The 19,577-nt window shown below is 34.9% G+C and overlaps 1 long non-coding RNA gene and 1 pseudogene across 2 annotated transcripts in view; one reads left to right on the plus strand and one right to left on the minus strand.

Moving 5' to 3' along the window:
- Positions 1 to 19,577, minus strand: part of LOC120591194 (uncharacterized) — a 162,883-nt gene that overhangs the window by 130,015 nt on the left and 13,291 nt on the right. The gene's annotated exons all lie outside the window — the stretch shown is intronic.
- On the plus strand, positions 2,064 to 2,182 carry LOC120591274 (uncharacterized; annotated as a pseudogene).

Below are 19,577 nucleotides of genomic sequence, written 5' to 3' on the forward strand. Positions count from 1 at the left end.
CAATTACATCATGGTTGCGCTGGAGAATGTCTTATTATTAGGAGATATGTGCTTAAGTATTTAAGAGTAAGAAAAATAATAAGATTCAACTTATTCTCAACTGGCGCAAGGAAAAAATGTAATAGAAAAAAAAGAGACTGAGTAAATGTGGCAAAATATTGACAATTAGTGAATGTAGATGAAGAATCTATGTGTTCATTGTATTATTCCCATAATTTGACTATAGGTTCAAAGTTTTTCAAAATGGAAAAGTTTCTCAAATTAAAAAAAAAAAACTTTCACAGATAACTTTTGAATAGATAAGTGGTGATACTGTTTACAAAAAAATGAATTTTCAGCCACTCTTGTCCATCATCCTCCTCTCTTAGAACTTCATCAAAGGGGGAATGTGTGAAACCAAATCAGTACTAGTAGCTGATTATTCCACACATAAAACAAACTGTATTCTTTGAGGGTTAGTGCTCTTCTTATAATTAGAGGCACAAGAGTTTTCTACTGCCAGTTACTTTGTGGTATCTATTGGGTAACATCGAGAGAAAGAAAATGGGAACCTCTAAGTGCAAATTCAGCTTGTGGTGAAAAAAAAAAAGAAGCTAGCCCTGAGGAATTTCTTTTCCTAGACTGAGGTAGCAGTTTAAAGTCTCAAGCGCACAAACAAGGAGAGATACTTTAACAGAGCCATGTGACTCATAGCTCTTGAGCAGACATGGATGATGGAGAATAGATTGATTCTGGTAGTCTATAAAAAGAGAAATATTTTAAGAATTTTTTAATTATCAAAAGATTAAGTTCTCTAACAACATACAAGATGAAAAGCTCTAAAAGAAAACCTCCTCGAAAGGTAAAATTTGTGTTAATGAGGAATCATTCTAACATTTAAAATTATAATTAACAATTCTGTAAAGATGAAAAATATGGTTCATACGTTTCTGATTTCAGCACAAATTGATATACGTTTTTGGTAAATAATTTGGCCAGAAGTTTCAAGAGTTGCAAAAATATTATTACTTTGATTACTTCTCACAATTTATGCTAAGAAAAGAAAGACACTATGAGAGAGAGGAGGAGGAGAAAGGAAGAAGGGGGAGAGGGAGGGAGGGGATAATGGAAGGAGAAAGGAAAAGAAAGGATAGGTGAGCTGTCTATAGCAAGATAGTCATTTCAGACATTTATACTAAAAGAAGAAGAGAAGAAGGAAAGAAAATGCTCAATAATAATGAAATATTTGCATAATGCACAAATACATGAAGTACATAAAAGATTTTGCAAATCATAAGACTATACAAGAAGGGAAATTCTACTATATAAATTCAAGTGAAGTATATAGAATTAAATATTGCGTCTACTTTATGATTCAAGCCTGCAGTCATGAAGCACAATAAGAAGTTAATCTGTTGAACTAAAATCAGGAAGTAGTGTTTATCTTTTTAAAATCCTCATTGCTATTGTTATGAGAGTAGACTTATGTTAATTGCTCTCTCAATAGGATAGGGCTTGCCCGAAGCAAAATCTACTATAGTGAATATATCTTTTGGGGTGCCAATGAATATAAATTCTCTCTTCACCTCTGCTGCAGACTGTCCATATGAAATCATGTTAAATCCTTGTTTTTCCTCAGCCTATTCTGCTAAAAAAAATATCTTTTCAAGGCACGAAAACAATATTTACAAGACTAGAAAAATTGCATATGCCAATTTGATGAGCTCATTTATTTTAGGTTTTCACCTTTACAGTGTGATTTTAGAATTGACAACACTTCTGTTTCTATCTGCCAGTTGAAGAAGGGCCACATAGTATACCAAGGGTTAGAACAGAGTTAGGTAAATCTGAGTTTGGATCCTTTTTGTGTTTTCTAGTGAGTATCCTTGGGCAAATTTCTTAACATCTCTTTGTACCTCAGTTTCTCCATTTGTAAATTGGTACAAAAATTATATCTATTTTATAGAGTTATCATGAAAATTAAATGAGTTGATGCACACAAAGTTCTTAGCACAGTACCTGGTGTGCAGTGATGCTAGGGAAGCATTAGAGATTGTTACTGGTTCTTTTTAATCTGCCATTTTTTCTACGGCCATGCCACCCTGAACACGCCAAATCCCGTCTGATCTCAGAAGCTAAGCAAGGTCGAGCTTGGTTAGTACTTGGATGGGAGACCACCTATGAAGACCAGGTGCTGTAGGCATTAAAAAAAAAAAAAAAAAAAAAAAAAACTTTTTCCCAACAGGCAGTTGGGTCTAGGGGTGGTCAGAATAAGGCATATTTTTTAATACTGTAGGGCTTGGTTCTATATTTAGAATCATATGGCCAGAATATTCATGGATAATATTCCTTGAAGATATCTTCAGTGTCCTAGTTCTATCACCATATAAGATATTATATTTAGTAATATAATCATAAGGATGTGGGAGATTTTTCAAGAAAAACTTTGCTAAGTTATATCCAGATACGTTACTCCTTGAATCCCATGGAATATAAGCAATTGAGGAGAAACTGAAGAGTAAATTTAGGTCCTCCTGAAACCATTGCTAATAGAGTTCACTTCTCTAATACTTCCTTTCGAATTCCCAAAACCAACCAAGGTTTAGATTACCCAGAAGATATTCAGACAGTTTATGTAATCTGCGCTTCTGTCTTTCCAGAAAAGTCAATTGTGGAGTAATGGGAATTAACCTAAACTTTTTTGAGGGTCTAATGTTCTAATCCAGCCATTATCAGGAAGGCAAGAAGAGGACCAAGAAAACCTCTTTGGAATAAACAGAGATCATTTAATGCTAATAAAGAAGATAAGTACGCAGATTGTGTCCTGTTATTGTTCACCAAGCAGTTCTGAACACTTATAACAAACAAGTCTGTAGAAGGGCACAGTGGACAAACAGCTAGCATTATTTTTGCTCACAAGTATTTTACACTTAATGTGATAAAAAGATATTCATGAATAAATAAATTACAGTGAATAGCAAATGCATACAAAATATGATCCTCAGAGCATATTTGTGAATAAGCTTTAAATCCTAAAGCCTTCACTCCAGCAAGAGGTTCTTTAGGTTCTTGTTAGTTCCACCAACTTAGGTCTTGAACTTTCGACATTTCATTAACTGAAAGAAGAGGCTGGGGCAATCACTGTCGCAATAGCATTACTGCTATCTTTTTTTTTTTTTTTTTCTCTCGCAGCCACCAACTGATAGTTACAAAGCAGCACCTCCTAAGGATGTGTTGAGAGAGTTCCAAGGCTCGACAAAGCTCACGCTTTTGCTGTCAGGGGTATAATTGGTCACTTGATGTAACTCACAGGTTAATAATCAAGTGAGCTTCTCATTGGATTAAAAAATGCTAAGGTCGCTGCCCTTGCAATGAGGGAAGGCAGTACCAAATAATTTCAGCTCGTTTTTCTGGTTGACATTCAGTAATATTATTTATTTGGCAGATCAACCTGACCTGGGTTATGTCACAAAAGACCACAGGGGGCAGCTGTGGAAGCAAATCAGTGATCCTAGCATAAGGGTCACACAAAGCATTCTGTGTACATTTAACAAATTCAAGTACCATACGATAAAAGCTGTATTTCCTCTGTGGACTAAAAGGAAAACAAGTCTTTCCACTTGTTTAATTGGTGAAACATTTTATTTTGGAGCAACATTTCACTGAAAGTAGTCTCCAAAAGTTATTTCTAGGAACTTGACCAACATAGTGATAGAACAAAAAGCCTATTCCTAGTAAAGGTCTTTCAGTACATATAATCTATATCCAAAGTGCATTAAAAAGCAACTTGTTTGGGCACATCAAAAGTGACTTAAAAGTAAGCGCAAATTTGGTGCTTTGTTTCATTATAATAATAGAATTATAGTAAACATTTTATTTTTTCTCTTTCTAAAACAATACCTAACATATTGCAAGCTCTTGATAAGTATTTCTTGAACAAATGAATAAATCTTTGGCTATCCTGGGAAAGTAGAATTCATTTGGCATTTATACCTAATATTAATTTCCTGGTGATTTCCACTGGTATTTTAGGGACAAGTTTTGATACCCGAATAGCATAATTACTTGCTATTCAAAGTGTGGCCCACGGACAAGCATCATCAATATCATCTGGGAGCTTATGAGAACCACAGAACTACTTAACATTAAAATTTGAGAAAACCTGATTTAAAACAGGAGAAATCGTTTTAAAATTAATATCAAAGCCTGTCTTAAAAGAAAACACAAGAGAAGTAGATCTCATAAATGGTGACAGAACCAAAGGTGATGTTTAAAAGGTCCAAAATATCACTTGCATATATGGTGTGGTAGTTACATAAAGTCAAATGGCTGTACCCAAGTAATTATGAAATTTTGGGTAAGTTTTTTAACTGCCTTAGAATTATTTGTAAAAATACATACATACATACATACATACATACAGGCCGAGATAGAAGTCTTCCAGCCCTAATGTGACTTTTTTCTTGTCTTCAAGTGCCTTGGGTTTTATTTCCTACAAATTAACAGGGACGTCTTTTTTACTCTGGGTTATTCCAGATTGGCCACTGCATGTGCCTTCTGTCCCCCTCCCACCCATCTTACTCTGCAAATTCCTTGAGGAATATGCTATATGCTATATGCATTCTGAATATACTTCTGTCCCATGAAATGTAAAAACAGCATTTATTCTAAAAAGCCCTTGTCATTTCAGGTAGATCAGAAAAGAATTTACTAATATGTGTTACACCTGTGCTTACTTGATTAATGGGGTACAATCAAATTCTAATCCTTGTCATACTCCCTCTTCAACACATAATCACTTTTATTATGCCTCATATATCAGGCCAGATGTCTTTTTTTCTCTCTCTTTTGCACAAATTTTTAAAGAAACCAATTATATGGTCATTTTAACTATCTTCCAATCCATTCTTCCAATCCATGAACATAAAATATCTTTCCATTTCTTTGTGTTTTCTTCAATTTATTTTAATAATGTGTTGTAGTCTCCAGCATATAGGTCCTTCACCTTTTTTGTTAAGTTTATTCCTAGGTTTTTGATTCTTTTTGTTGCAATTGCAAAGGAATTGTTTTTTTAATTTCTTTTTCTGAAATTTCATTATTAGTATATAAAATCACAATAGATTTTTGTACATTGATTTTGTATCCTGCAACTGAATTTGTTTATTGTTTCTAATAGTTTTTTGGTGGAATCTTTACAGTTTTCTATATAAAGAATCATGTCATCTACAAAAAATGACAATTTGATTGCTTCATTCTAATTTGGATGTTTTTTATTTCTTTCTCTTGCCTGATTGCTCTAGCTAGGACTTCCAATACTATATTTAATGAGAGTGGTGAGTCTACGGCCATGCTACCCTAAACAAGCCCGATCCCGTCTGATCTCGAAAGCTAAGCCTGCTTAGTACTTGGATGGGAGACCATCTAGGAAGACCAGGTGCTGTAGGCATAAAAAAATAAAAAATAAGGGATTATAAACTGGAAAGGTCCTTGGAATCTGTGAGGTCAACCGAGGGTTGCCTCGCTTAAAAATAAATAAATAAGAGTGGTGAGAGCAGGCATCCTTGTCTTGTTCCTAATATTAGAGAAAAGGCTTTCAGTTTTTCAACACTAAGTATGATAGTAGCTGAGGGTTTGTCATATATGGCCTTTATTATTACCAAAAGCAATATACAGATTTACTGCAATCCCTATCGAAATCTCAGTGGCATTTTTTAAAGAAATAGAACAAAAAAAATCACCAGATTTGTATGGAATCACAATAGACCTTAAATAGCCAAAGCAATCCTGAGAAAAAAGAACACTTCTTGACTCCAGATTATACTACAAAGTAACAATAATGAAAACAGAATGGTATTGGCAGAAAAACAGACACAGTCCAATGCAACAGAATTAAGAGCCCAGAAATAAGCCCACATATATATGGGAAGTAATTTTTGACATAGGAGCCAAAAACATACAATGGAGAAAAGAGAGCCTCTTTAATAAATGGCGCTGGGAAAATTGGAAGCCACAAACAAAAGAATGAAACTAGACTGTTATCCTATCACACACCAAAATTAACTCAAAACTAATCAAAGGCCTAAATATAAGACCCAAAATAATAAATTGCATGGAAGAAAACATAGATACTAAACTCATGGACCTTGGTCTTAGAGAGAATTTTATGAATTAAACCTCAAAGGCAAGGGGAGTCAAAGCAAAAATAAATAAATGGGACTATATCAAACTAAAAAGCTTCCACACAGCAAAAGAAACCATCAACAAAACAAAGAGGCAAACAACTGAACAGGAGAAGATATTTGCAAACAATGCCTCCAATAAGAGGCTAATATCCAAAGTACGTAAGAACTCATGCAACTCAACCACAAAAAAACAAACAATCCAAGAAGACATATAAATAGCCAACAAACATAAAGAGGTGTTCAGCATCACTAGCTATTAGGGAAATGCAAACTAAAACCACATTGAGCTACCACCTCACACCTGTAAGAAGCTATTATCAACAAGACAAGTAATAACTAGTATTGGAGAGATTGTGGGGGAAAAGAAACCCTCATACACTGCTAGTGGGTATGTTAATTGGTACAGCTATTATGGCACAGCAATCCCTCTTCTGGATATCTCCCCCCAAAATTTGAAAACATTTATCTGTAAAGATATATGCACCCTGATGTTCATTGCAGCATTATCCATGGTGGCGAAGACATGAAAACCACCAAAGTTATCTTTTGATAGATGATTGGATAAAGAAGCTGTGGTACATATATACTATGGAATATTACTCAGCCATAAGAAGAGATGAAAAACTGCCATTTGCAACATGGATGGATCTTGAGATAAGCAAAATAAGTCAGACGGAAAGTGTTGAAAACCATATGATTTCACTCATATGTGGGACATTAAACTGAAAGCGACAAATGAACACAATGAACAAATAAAAACTCATAGACACAGACAACAGTTTAGTGGTTACCAGAAGGAAAAGGGAAAGCAGGGGAGGTAGATAAGGGTAAAGAGGGTCAAATATACGGTGACAGAAGGAGATTTGACTTTGGGTGGCAAATACACAATGCAGTATACAGATGAGGTATCATTGAATTGTACATTTGAAACCTATATGATTTTATATAGGTTTTTTAAACCAATGTCACCCCAATGGATTTAATTTCAAAAATAATATTAAAAAGAAAAAATAAAAAAGCCAATTATAAAGATCTGTTTTGTATTTTTTTAATTTTATATTTGTATTGTTCTAGTAACTTAATGAGAGTTTTTTAGCACATTTAAGGGGATTCTGTAGAAAATAATTGCTGGCAAAGCTTTAAATAAAGTTAAAATCCTTATTTATACCCCTAGACTAGATAGATATTGTGGATTTGACATGATTTAAGCAAAACATGACTAATAAGCATAGTGATTATCAGCAAATTATGACTTAAGTAGCACTGAACAACATCCCAGTCTCACCACCACCACCCAAATCTGGGTGTTGGGACCTTCCATTTGCATAGTACAAAGACTCAAAACTGGAAAGCCATATGGCTCTGAGGTAAACCTGATATGGTGACTTAAAGATATCATCAAATTCGTGCCACACCTCTCATCAAGGGGTGAGGTCTATTTCCCCTCCCCTTGAATCTAGACTAGCTCTACTGAATACTTTGACAAATAGAACATGGCAGAAGTGACTGTATAACCTTCAAGGCTAGGTCCTCAGAGATCTGTATATTCTGCTTCTGCCCCTCTTAGAATATTCTCTCTTAGAAGTCAGCCACTAAGTCAGAAGTACAACTACCCAGAGACCCCCCATGCCATGAGGCAGCCCGAGCTAACCATGCGAAGGAAGAGAATCCACATGGAGGAGCACCCAAGAGCCATATACTGGAGTAAAGCTTGCTTGGAACTTCCAGTCCAGCTCAATCACCAGGTGAGTGCAAATGAGTGAATGAGACAGCTAATGACAAGTGGAGCAGAAGAACTAGCCAACCAAATTCTTCCTTAATTCCTGACACACAGAATCATGAGAAAATAAAATTATTATTGAAAGCCCTAAGTTAGAGAGTAATTTGTAATTCAGCAATAGATAACCAAAATATTTGGCAACCAATTATTTTCTCTTTATTACTTACAGTCTTTCTCCTATCTCTATTTTTCCTAACTGGCCTGCTCATTCTGCTCTTGCACACTTACTAAGAAATTTTTCCTGAAACTTTCAGATAAAACTCTGAAAGGAGATAGGCTAACTGGCTTAGTAAATTAACTCACCTTCTGGGGCAGAACCTTTTGTACTCATCAGTTTTATAGGTTATTGGCATTTTTATGGGTGGACCTTAGTTGACCAGGTACCCACTCTGGTCAAATTAGTGTCTGACTCTGTGCAAAGAATGCAGAGAACCTGGTGCTCCATTCCTGAGCAGGGCAGTTCCTAGGGACATTTGGCACTGATTTTTTTCTAGTTTTGCCTGAAGCTTCATTTAATGATAGAATGTAGAAATAATATAGGAGTTATCTAGATATGTGGGATCACTTGAAAGATAGTACAAAGGCATATAGTGATTAACATCATGTGACAGTAAAGAAAGAGAAAGATGGAACAAGAAGATACATGATGGTTGTAAACAAGAGTTTGGAGCATAGACAAAACAGGAAGAGAGTAGAAATTTTGGAAATCATAGAAAGTATAAGGCCCTAAAGATGTTGTTCACTGTATGTTTCTCTGGTAAACTCTAATAGTAAAAATCAGCTTTTGCACAATAGACATATGGATATAGCTATCTATATATTGATAGACTTGCAGAATTTGATGGTCTATATGCTTCCAGAGGCTTTCAGAATTTTTGAAATGGTATTTCCTTTGTAATTTTTTGAGGAATTCCCAATTTGAGATGTACATCATCTCAAAAATCAGGGCTGTTTGTATACTATGCCGATGATTCAGCACACTGGATGCAGAAAAGAAAGAGAAAATTACCCAAATGATTATCCAAACGTCAAATAATGTAGCCTCTTACATCAATGAATTTTAAAGTCTAGATATAGCATATGCATTTCTCATGAAAGAGAAAATATTATTCCTTCCCTCAAGCTTATATAAAATAAAAAATTTTAAGCAACAATCTTCCTAGTATTACTTAGACTAAGCTTTATTTTAATCAAAGACTGTATAATCAGGAAATAAAGGACTTCAATTTTCAATGTTCTTTCTACAATATTTGTTTATTTTTATCTACTTTATAAAATTATAATCAGCAGTGTATCACAGCACTCGAAACTATAAAAACAAATTCAATGAAATGGATTTCAATATGTCTTGCACTCATTAAGCCAAGAACATAAGAAAAAGTATGGGGATACCTGGGAAGAATCCACATACCAAGATGTGGTCAAGTGTACATTTTGGTGAGGGTGCTACAGAAAAGAAGATATCTTTAGTCATTTGAAAATGTACCTCATTCACTTAAACCCTTCAATAGAAGATTCTCATTGCAATTTTGCAATTAGGCTAAATTCCGAATTTCTTTTCTGGGTCTCAAGTCTGCTTACTTTTCTGACCTCAACTCTGTATACTTTCCCACACCACAAGCTAGTCCTGATGGTTTCTCTCTGTTTTTTGAACAACTAAATCTCTGCCTTGCCTTAGAGTCTTGGCTTTTGCTATTTTCTCTGACTATAATGCTTCCCCCTAAATCTTATCGCTGATTCTTTCTCCTCTTTCAGGCCTTAGGTCAAGTGGAAACTCCTCAGAGAGGCTTTTTCTTTGCTGACCATTCTGTGGGAAACAGAATTCTAAGATAGCCCCTCAAGATTCCTAGCCCTGGTGTATGCATATGCCTTCTTCCAGTTATTTAATTAAACACTAATCTAGCTCTTGCTATAAAGGGATTTTGGAGATGGAATCAAAGTCTCAAATCTGCTGACCTTAAAATAGGGATATTAACAAAGTAGATCTGACCTAATCATATAAGCCTTTTAAAAATAATTTTCTCTGGCTACTAGCAGAAGTCAGAGATTCAAAGCATGAGAAGGACTTCATATGCCATTGCTGACTTGAAGACGGAGGAAGTCAAAGAATGTGGGCAAACTGTGGAAGGTAAGAGTGGCCTCACTGACAGCTGTCAAAGAAACAAGGATCTCAGTCCTACGACTGCAAGGAACTAAATTCTGCTAATAATAGCATTGCGTTTGGAAGGATGAACCAAAAAAGAGCTACATAGTAGAACTGACAAGCTCAGTGACTTAAAGCAACTACATTGGATGGACTGATCATAAATTCCTAACTTGGCAGGTCACAGTGAGTAGTCACGTCTCAGGCCTATAGCTTTCTTAGCAAAGGTCATTCTTTACCTTAAGCCCTGTGCATTGTTCTTATGCATCTAGTACAACATACCTTTGAAATGTCAAAGTAATTTTCTTTTCCAGACCCCTCAAAGGCACAACCGCAGGCACCAGAGCATGAGACCAAGAAACTCATTGTTATCTTGATGCCCGCATACCATCTTTATTTACTGTTAATGTTCAGTGTACCCACCAAGGTAAGAGGAGTGTCTCTCCATTTTGTTTTTTAGCCAATTTTAGAGATTTCCCCCACTTTGCTTTCTCCTACCTCCTTAACCTACCACCAGTGGATTTCATGTAATATTCTTTACGTTTTCTCCTTTGGCTCTAAATGTATAAAATGAACGGCAAAACTACCATTTTCTGAAGCACTTTTTCAGTCATTAGATCTTGCTTCTGTGCATGTCCTCAGTTTTTTGTCTCAAATAAACTCTCACAAAATTTTTCCTTAGATTTAAACATTCTTTCATTGACAGAAGCATATTATCCTGCAGGACCTTCAGACAAGAATGAATCCCAGTCAATACCTTGATTTCAGCCTTCAAGACCCTGAGCAGAGAACCCAGCCCCACTGTGCCAGATTTCTGACCACCAGAGCCATAAAATAATTAATTGGTGTTGTTTACTCTGTTAAGTTTATGGTAATTTGTTACACAGCAATAGAAAACTAATGCGCCATTCTAATCTAAAAAATAATCTGAAAATATCACACTTCAGTCATCGTTATACTCATTGTCAATGTTAATACGTTGGCTTGCTTTTCTTCCTTTGTAATATAGGAAAATCTATTAAATTAATATTACTTATTTGCTTGTTTACTGTCTAAATATCCCTCTGTTAATGTTAGACTGTAAGCTTCATGGGTAAATGTAAAAGGTGCTCAAATATTTGTTTAATTAATAAATACCTAAATTTAAAGTTTTCTTAACAAGATTTTTTATCAAATATGTTTTATCAAATCATTTTTATCAAAAACTTTTAATCAAAACACCATTCTGAAAAACCATTTTAATTATGTCTTCTACCTGTCAGGACTGCTGTAGCGATCCCTTACAGACCTAAATATACTTCCATGATATAAATTTCAATTTATAATTAGGGTTTAGCAAGATGGAACATGCATAGGAAGGAAAACACAATTCTAAAGGACTCAGCTGATTATTTGGTCCACCCCCAATGCTACTTTTTAAAAATGTTAGTTTTCATTGATGTGGAATGTCCTAACAAACATGGTAACAAATAATTTCACAGGCCAACAATGTAAATCACCAAGAGAAATGTCCTCATACCTAGAATAAACTTTTTTATGTTAATTTTCTTTATTAATAGGCTAAGCCAGATATCTCTGTTGGCCTCTCCAGGTCCACTTCCCTTCCTTCTCCACCCTACTTTCTACTATAGGAAGTTGGCCTATAATTAATTGTGTCAACAGACTCCTGAATATCCTCTAATTTCTGGTGGGTTTATCCTAGTGCTCTCCAAGAGAAATAATATGATATAGACTAGGATATTATATAAATTTTTTTTAATTTTCATAATTTTTTAAACATTTAAATTTTCCAGTAGCACACTTTAAAAATTAAAAAGAAACAGGTGAAATTAGTATTAATATAGCTTAAATATTATTTACAAAGTATTACTTATATTGATAAATATATATTTAATAATATGTTAATATTTAATATGTGCCTTGAGTGTATATGTCCAAAATATCATCCTTCTATTTTTAATGAACATAAAATTATTAATGTGATATTTTACATGTTTAATACTGAGTTTTCAAAATTTGGTGTGTGTTTCACGCTTACAACCACATTTCAAATGCTCAGAAGCCATCTGTGACTAGGCTACCATATTAAGCAGTGCATTTTAGCTTATGGAAATGCCTGGTATTGGCTCATATAAAGGGCAAAGAGGGATATTTATTCCCTGACTCTTTCCCTATGGGGTCACCTTAGACTTCCTTTGTCCTTTATCCTATGGGCATAGCTTCTCTCAAGGTGGCCTACTCTACACGTGCTCCCTTCTGCGTTCTGGAAACCATTCCCTAGTCTTTCCCCTTCAAACTTAAGGATGATAATAATGTTCTCCTTTGTGGTTTCTATAAACCTTCTTCAAACATCTACAATTTTTCTTTATTAAATCCTTCTCAAATTATCCTTAGTTGCACTCTGTTTTCTGCTGGGACCATTTCTGACTCACAGCTCTTTCACTGGGATTCTCCTAAAAGGTTGAAAGGCCATGTTTCAGGAAGTATTATTTCAAGAATAATCAATTCTGAATATGTACCTATCAAATAATAGGGTAGCATACCTAAACAGTACACAAACAAGCAGAATTAATTAAAATGTAATAAGCTAAAGACTGCTTAATGTAATTATTAAGGTGCCTAAAGGGGTCATATCTTCTGTATTTAATTTAAAAATTAGCATGATAGAAAAGTTGTTACATTTTTAAAAGTGGAAACAATCAAAAATCTTCAAATGTCAATATTTTCCCATGTTCAGGACTTCTATTCACAGTATTCTAGCAAGAATAACTATTTCAGAAGTCCAGACAGGCCTGACATTTTATGGATCAAAATAGCCTCTTTCGGAAGAATGTGGGAAACAAATAAATAAAAAGATCCACTTATATCGCATAGATATTGACTTTTTTAGCTTTATATTATTGACTTCTAATGTTTATCTTGATTAAGAAGGACTGTTAACAGATTCCAAGAAGGGAATTATACATATTGTTCTAAGTAGTAAGTAATAAGTAGATTTGGAGGAAAAAAATCTTCAGCACAAAGAAAACTTACTCTGTGCACCTTTATGAAAGAAAAGAAGCTTATCCAATTGTGTAGTGTAATCTCTCATGTAAGCTATTTGGGGACTTTTTTTGAACACTTTTGAAACTATGGAAATGGATGTCTCTTTTATCACAAACTGTGATCATAATTTCAAATTTTTATGACACAGAAAATTTAATAATATATTCTTCTGTAGAGAAATCCAGCTATATCAATAAAATATTTGCTTTTGTAGATATTTTCCTTGGCCAAAAAAGTTGTCCATGAGACAGATGGAACAATCTATGCTGAAACAAAAAGTACTTGGGCTTCATAAATTGACCTTAATCTAATGTGGGGAGAACATTTTCTCTTCTCTCTAAAAAGTAAGGTGCTTATCTTTTTTTCAGAGAGCAATAGGAGAGTAACCACACTATCGCAAAACGTATTGGAAAGAGGTTCCAGGAGGCATAGTGGAAACAAAAACACTTATAAAATCAGTTTTCAAAGCTGAACTTCATTTGTTTCACTGATGCCAGCCAATGCCCTTTGTTTTGAAATAGTTGACAGGTATCCTCTAGCATCATGAAATTGTGGGGGTAGCCAATTTTCTTATGGCTAAACCTACACTTAGATATTGGTAAAAATAGAATGGGGAGTAGGGATGTTACTTTCACTGATGTATATATGGATTCACCTGAAGAAACTCGGATTTTAAGGACAATCGCTTGTAAAACTACTAGAAGATTGCCCCAAATCTCAGCCACTTAGATTTGGCCAAGAAGCCTGGTTTTAAATAACAAACTCTGTCAAACAGCAAATTCAGCTTCATGCTTACGATATTCTGTTTCTGCTCAAAGGGAAATAGTTTAGAATGTTAAGAGGTGAACTTGTTAAATAAAGAGTCTCAAGAAGAGTATTTTCTGGGAATGGGTCCAATGAACTACCCAAGGTATTCTCAAAATTGTTAACACAAATATCTCTTAGTCAATCATTAAGCAAAATTTCACCTACAAAATTCAGTGGTCTAGATTTTTAGGTTACTCAACCAGTAAAATGGGTTGAGAATTACAGAGAGAAAAGTAACATTGTTATGAAGAAGGAAAGTGTAAGACTTAGAAGCATTGTGGGATAAAAGGTAAGGAACAAATCAAAATATAGATATGGGTGACTATCTTGATACTGGAAGATATTATAACATCAAATTTTTTTTAAAATTTTGTAACAATAATGAGATTTCACAACTAGAAGGTAGTAACATGGTAACATTCAATGGGGAAAAATGCTACTTCCTTAGAAAGTAAAAAATTATATCAAAAGCATTTATTTTAAAATCATACTAACAGCCACTAAAAACCTGGCTCAGTTTTCTCAAAATTATCTTTTCTAAAAGTCTTCAATAAGAAACATAATATATAAAAGAAAAAATAGAAACATAACATATTATTGGCTTTATGCTACAAAATTATTCCTTATAGTGGTGTGATACTGTATCTTTCTGTAAATACTTAATTTTCAATTTTTGCTTTGCAATAGAAAGTAGATAATAGTATTTTACCTAAATTCAGATCATAACAAGTTATCAAGAAATTTGATATTGATTGATTGTTATTTTTTAAAAATTTATATTTATACCAAATAAGACTTCAGGTTCAAGAAATCTTATTTTACAAAGTAATTCTTGGATCTCTTGGGGAGAAGCGTTTATACTCGGGAAAAATGTTAATATCAGAGAGTAAAGCACATTCTTTCTTTGGAATGAAAACACAGGGAGAATATTTTAAAATGTTCATTAAAGGCAACTGCTTAACTATTTGGAAAACCCGCTGAAAATATTAATGCATGAAAAGTTTCACCTCTTTATTTTGAGGTGCATAGATGTGAAGCCCAACTTGTTTCCTCCTTTGAGTGGGAGAAGCATTTAGAGCCACTTGTCTGGGAGAGGAATATGCTTCTCTGTTGCAGCTGGGGCCATGCTGTGTCAGCTGCTTCCCTTCATGAAATGAACATAGTTACCTTGAAGGAAAATTTGCATTAGGTCATAATTTTCCTCATTTTGTATTTTTCTTGCCTTCTGAGGAAGTGGAATAAGTCCTCAGCTTAAAAATAGGCCCTTTTTTCTTCACAGCAAATATAAATTAGAGGTAGAAGACACATAATTCAACAAAAATGAAGGAAAGAGTTTGAAAGTATACAGTTGTGGGTTTCTCCTCTGCCCCCCACCCCCAGGTTGGCTCTTGTTTTCCTCCAAGGCATTGTCAAATAAAATGCTTTCTTAAATCTTTTTTAGATTTGAGGATTTTAGTGAGAGGAGGCTAAGGTTAATATTTTCTTTCCTTTTTCATTTGTTTTCTTACCTCTTTCTGCTTCAGAAAGTTATGGAAACACCCAAGAAACGAGTTCTAAGCTTGTCATTCTATCCTTAAATTTATATTTCCTTAATTTAAAGTTTAGAACTTCTATTTCTTCCATACAGAACTGAATACTGCAGCAGAAGTGCTATCTCGTACTTTTTATCTTTCTGATAAAAATTTTAGATTCTCAGTCACTTCCTATAATGCAATCATTATTCATAATTTTAGCATATTTCAAGACCATTTTTAGAACATGCAGAATTAAACGTTTCAAGTTCTGTATATATCTCAGAAAGAATTATATTTGTCTTTTTAAATAAGCTGCCCAAGAAATTCTTATGTACCTTGAAGTCTGACAACCACTGCCATGGAGCGTCCTCCACGTTATGAGGATAAAGAAAAAGTTGAATTTTGTTTGTTGTTGTTTTGGTCACCTAATTTACTACACACACACACACACACACACACACACACACACACACACTCACCTGACTATTTGGAAATAATAATGCATTGTATTTGATGGATGTGTAGTTAGGTTGGTTACATGCTAAACTGATATAATAAAAAACCACCCAAATTTAATACGTTAGCTAAAACAGAATTTATTTCTCATGTGTTGTCCAAGGTAGGTAGGTGGCTCCAATCTAGGAGATCATTTAGGGATCTAAGTTAGCTCTACCTTGTTGCTCTGCCTCCTCTAAAGTTTTATGTATGGCCTACGGTCAACACTCACTCCTAACATCATATCCATAATCCAGCCCACAGTGGGAGAAAGAAATAAGATAGAGGGAAATAAAATTTCTTTAAAAAATGTGATCTACAAATTGTATACTTTACTTTTACCCACTGGCTAAAATTAAAGAAGAATTTAAACAAACAAAAACAGCTTAGTTTATACAATATACTGGGAGATAGGACACTTCTAACTTCACCAGGAAATTCCCAACATTTCTCCTTAATTTTAATTAATATGTTCATATGTGATATAATCAATGCTAGTAAATCATTTTTAATCTTGCTACAGAAAGTTATGGCAATTGGTGGGCCTATTATTCTCCATCTTTTAATGAAAAAAAAAAAACTTAATAAATTTCTATCTTGGAAAAGAAAAAGGAATCCTAAAAACCACCTTCTCAAATTCTCAATTCACAGCTAGAGAATGAGCCAGAAATTTAATAATTTCTTCTATGAAATGCTAACTGGCTTAGTAAATGTATAAAAGTATACATGGATAGAATTTGCAAAGTGAAGGGAAATTCAATAATAGACAATACAGAAGAATAAATAAAATGATGTACATACAATATTCATTTATATTCATTTATATTCATTTATCTTCTCCCCAACAATGACCCTTAATCTCAGTTATATTTGGTCTTGCTACAGACATTGAGTATAAATATAGGTACAACCAGTCATCTAACTGATTCTTCTTCTTTATTACTTTGGGGAAATAAAATGAGAAAGGTTTTAGTGGTGTTCAAGAAGAGGTAATCAAAACTTGCTCTTCAAAATCTGACATATCCTTGCCCTGATTAAATCCATTTCATGACTTCTCATTACTCTTGGATTAAAAACTCTTTCAATTGGAAAAGAAATAAACCCAACATAAACTAGATTGTTACCTACAAAAAAAGCGGGAAAATGGAAAGGGTGGATTGACTTACATAATGGAAATTTTCAAGGCTAGAATGTTTTTAGGTTCAGCTAGATGAAGTGTCTCAGATGATATCACTAGGACTGAGTCTCACTCTCTACATCTCTCTACTCTCATTTTATCTATTTTAGCTCTATTTTCGAGTGGGTTCTTCATTTATGATAGGTGCTAGAAACTTCAGGCTTATAGTCCATATGCCGCAATCCCAACAGAAGTAAAATGTCTCTTCCCTAGTTCCAGAACTGTCTCACTGCTTTTGATTTAATTGCCTTGATATGAACATGTGGTTCAGATGTCCAGAATCAATCACTGAAGTCAGAGGTATACAATTTCTCATTGGCCAGGTCTGTGTGGATGTTGACCTTCTGGAGCTGAAAGTGAAGTCAGATTCACCTAGTCACCTGTAATGAGAGTGGGGGAGAAGAAAAGCCCCTCTTTGAAAATCAGGGAGTGGACTTAGGAGAAATGGATTCTGGATAGATCGAGACACACATATTTATGACAATTTAGGCTGTACAATCTCTGCATATCTTTTTCTTATAACCAAAATTTCAGAATTCCCCAAGCCCACAAATACTATCATATGAAATAATATCATATGGGGTAAAAACAAACAAACATATGTACCAGCACCACTCGAGTTTATTCCACTTTCCACATCCAATCCAAGTCCGAGTCCAGATTCTCTTGTTAATGTACATTGCCCATGGTTCAGAAACCTATTGAAAAATGATACATTCACTACCTCCAACAAACAATATACATTTATGAGGAGGAAACGAAATAACTACCATAAAAACTTCTACTTGAAAAAGGGGAAATGGGAGGCAGGGTGGCATGTAATATGCTATCTGCATATATATGATCCTTCTGGACTGGAGCAAAGGGGTGCCTCGTCTTGGCTTCGGAGTGAATGTCTCTGGGAGCCCTTCCATCTGCTCTTGGATCTGTCTTCTGGGATGATTCCCCATGTAATTTGTCCTGTATGGCCACAGCTGAGAAAGGCCCTGGGGAGTATTCACTTTCTGGTTACCATACTTTTTCTACTAGTGTGTGGGTTTAGGATCCTGAGTGTTGCCTTAGGGGGTTGAGCAATCACAGCCCTGAGGTTATGGGTGTTAGAGTTTCTCTGGAAACACAAGTTCCTTAAAAGTTTGGTAAACTCTACAATCTATTTGTTTCCAGTAAATTCATTGAATTAGAAACAAAAGTCGGGGTCAGTATTGATGCCTAATCTTTGAATCTAGATGCCAAAGAGGTTGTTTCTGTCTTTTGACAAGTGACCTTGATGTTTTGTCAATGGGTGGGTGGGTGGGGCTCCTGGTTTCAATCTTATTTTCCCATTTTATTCTACCCTCCCCACCTTTGCTAGCACCAAGTTTAGATGGAAGCAGAGGGCTTGACTTTTTTAAACTCCAAACGGTTAAAATGCTTCTGATTCTCAGCTGTTTTGGATTTCAGGATGAGGGCTAAAGGGCTGCTCTGAGCGTTTCCACTACTTCCAGAGGAACCAGCATTAACTGCAACTTGTCTCTTTCGTAGAGGAACTCACTAAACCTCACAAGGAACCAATACATTCCTGTTTTTGTTCCCCAAACATGTCCTCTAATCTCCAGTCGCAGTAGGCTTATGCTTTGAGCCCCAAGATATCACAGACAACAAGTTAATCAACTGTTGTGTTTATTTCTCAGCTAAAGAAAGAGGGGTCTTCATTGCTCTTTCCTACCTGGATTTAGCGAATTCCATATTTTAGAGTCTATTACTTTACCACACTTCAATTCTTGAACCATTTTTAAAAATAAATAAATAAGGTCCCTTCTAGGTCTAAGTGACTAAAGTATATCTCAAACAGGCTTGCTGGGTAAGAGGAATTTACTGGTTCACAAAACTTGAAAGTAATGGAGTAGATCTGTTCAGTGACGTCAGCTGGACTCCCTCCTTCATCTCTCAGCTCCACTTCCCTCTCTGTTAGCTACATTGAAAAGACATTTCCGTTGAAAGAGTAGACTTAAAAAAAAATAGGGTGGGGATGGTTCTAAAGAAAGTAACCTCACAGGCCGATCTGATCATAAATTCCTAACTGGGCAGGTCATGGTGGGCAGTCACGCCCCAGGCCTATAACTGCTTAGTAGAAGGTTTCAAACCAGCCCTGTCCATTGTTCTTGTGCATCTAGGTTAACACACCTTTGAAATTCCAGAAGTAATACCTCTCCAAGGGGAGTAGTAACCCTCTGAAGAGCACATGATCTTGTTAACGATCCTGCAATCCAATCCCTGCCTTGATTTCTCCAAGCTTCTTTATGTCCCCTCCTTAGTTTAACGCATGGCCAAGCTGCAAAACTGTTATTCTCCAGAACATTTAAACTCATGCTCCCTAGCACATGTCATCAGTTGGGCTCAAATAAACGATTATAAAAATTCCAAAGCATGGACATTTCTTATATTGACAAAAGAATTGAACTTTTCCATTTTGCTT

The sequence above is a fragment of the Pteropus medius genome, unplaced genomic scaffold, assembly GCF_902729225.1.
Source record: "Pteropus medius unplaced genomic scaffold, Ma_sr-lr_union100, whole genome shotgun sequence".
Lineage (NCBI taxonomy): Eukaryota > Metazoa > Chordata > Mammalia > Chiroptera > Pteropodidae > Pteropus > Pteropus medius.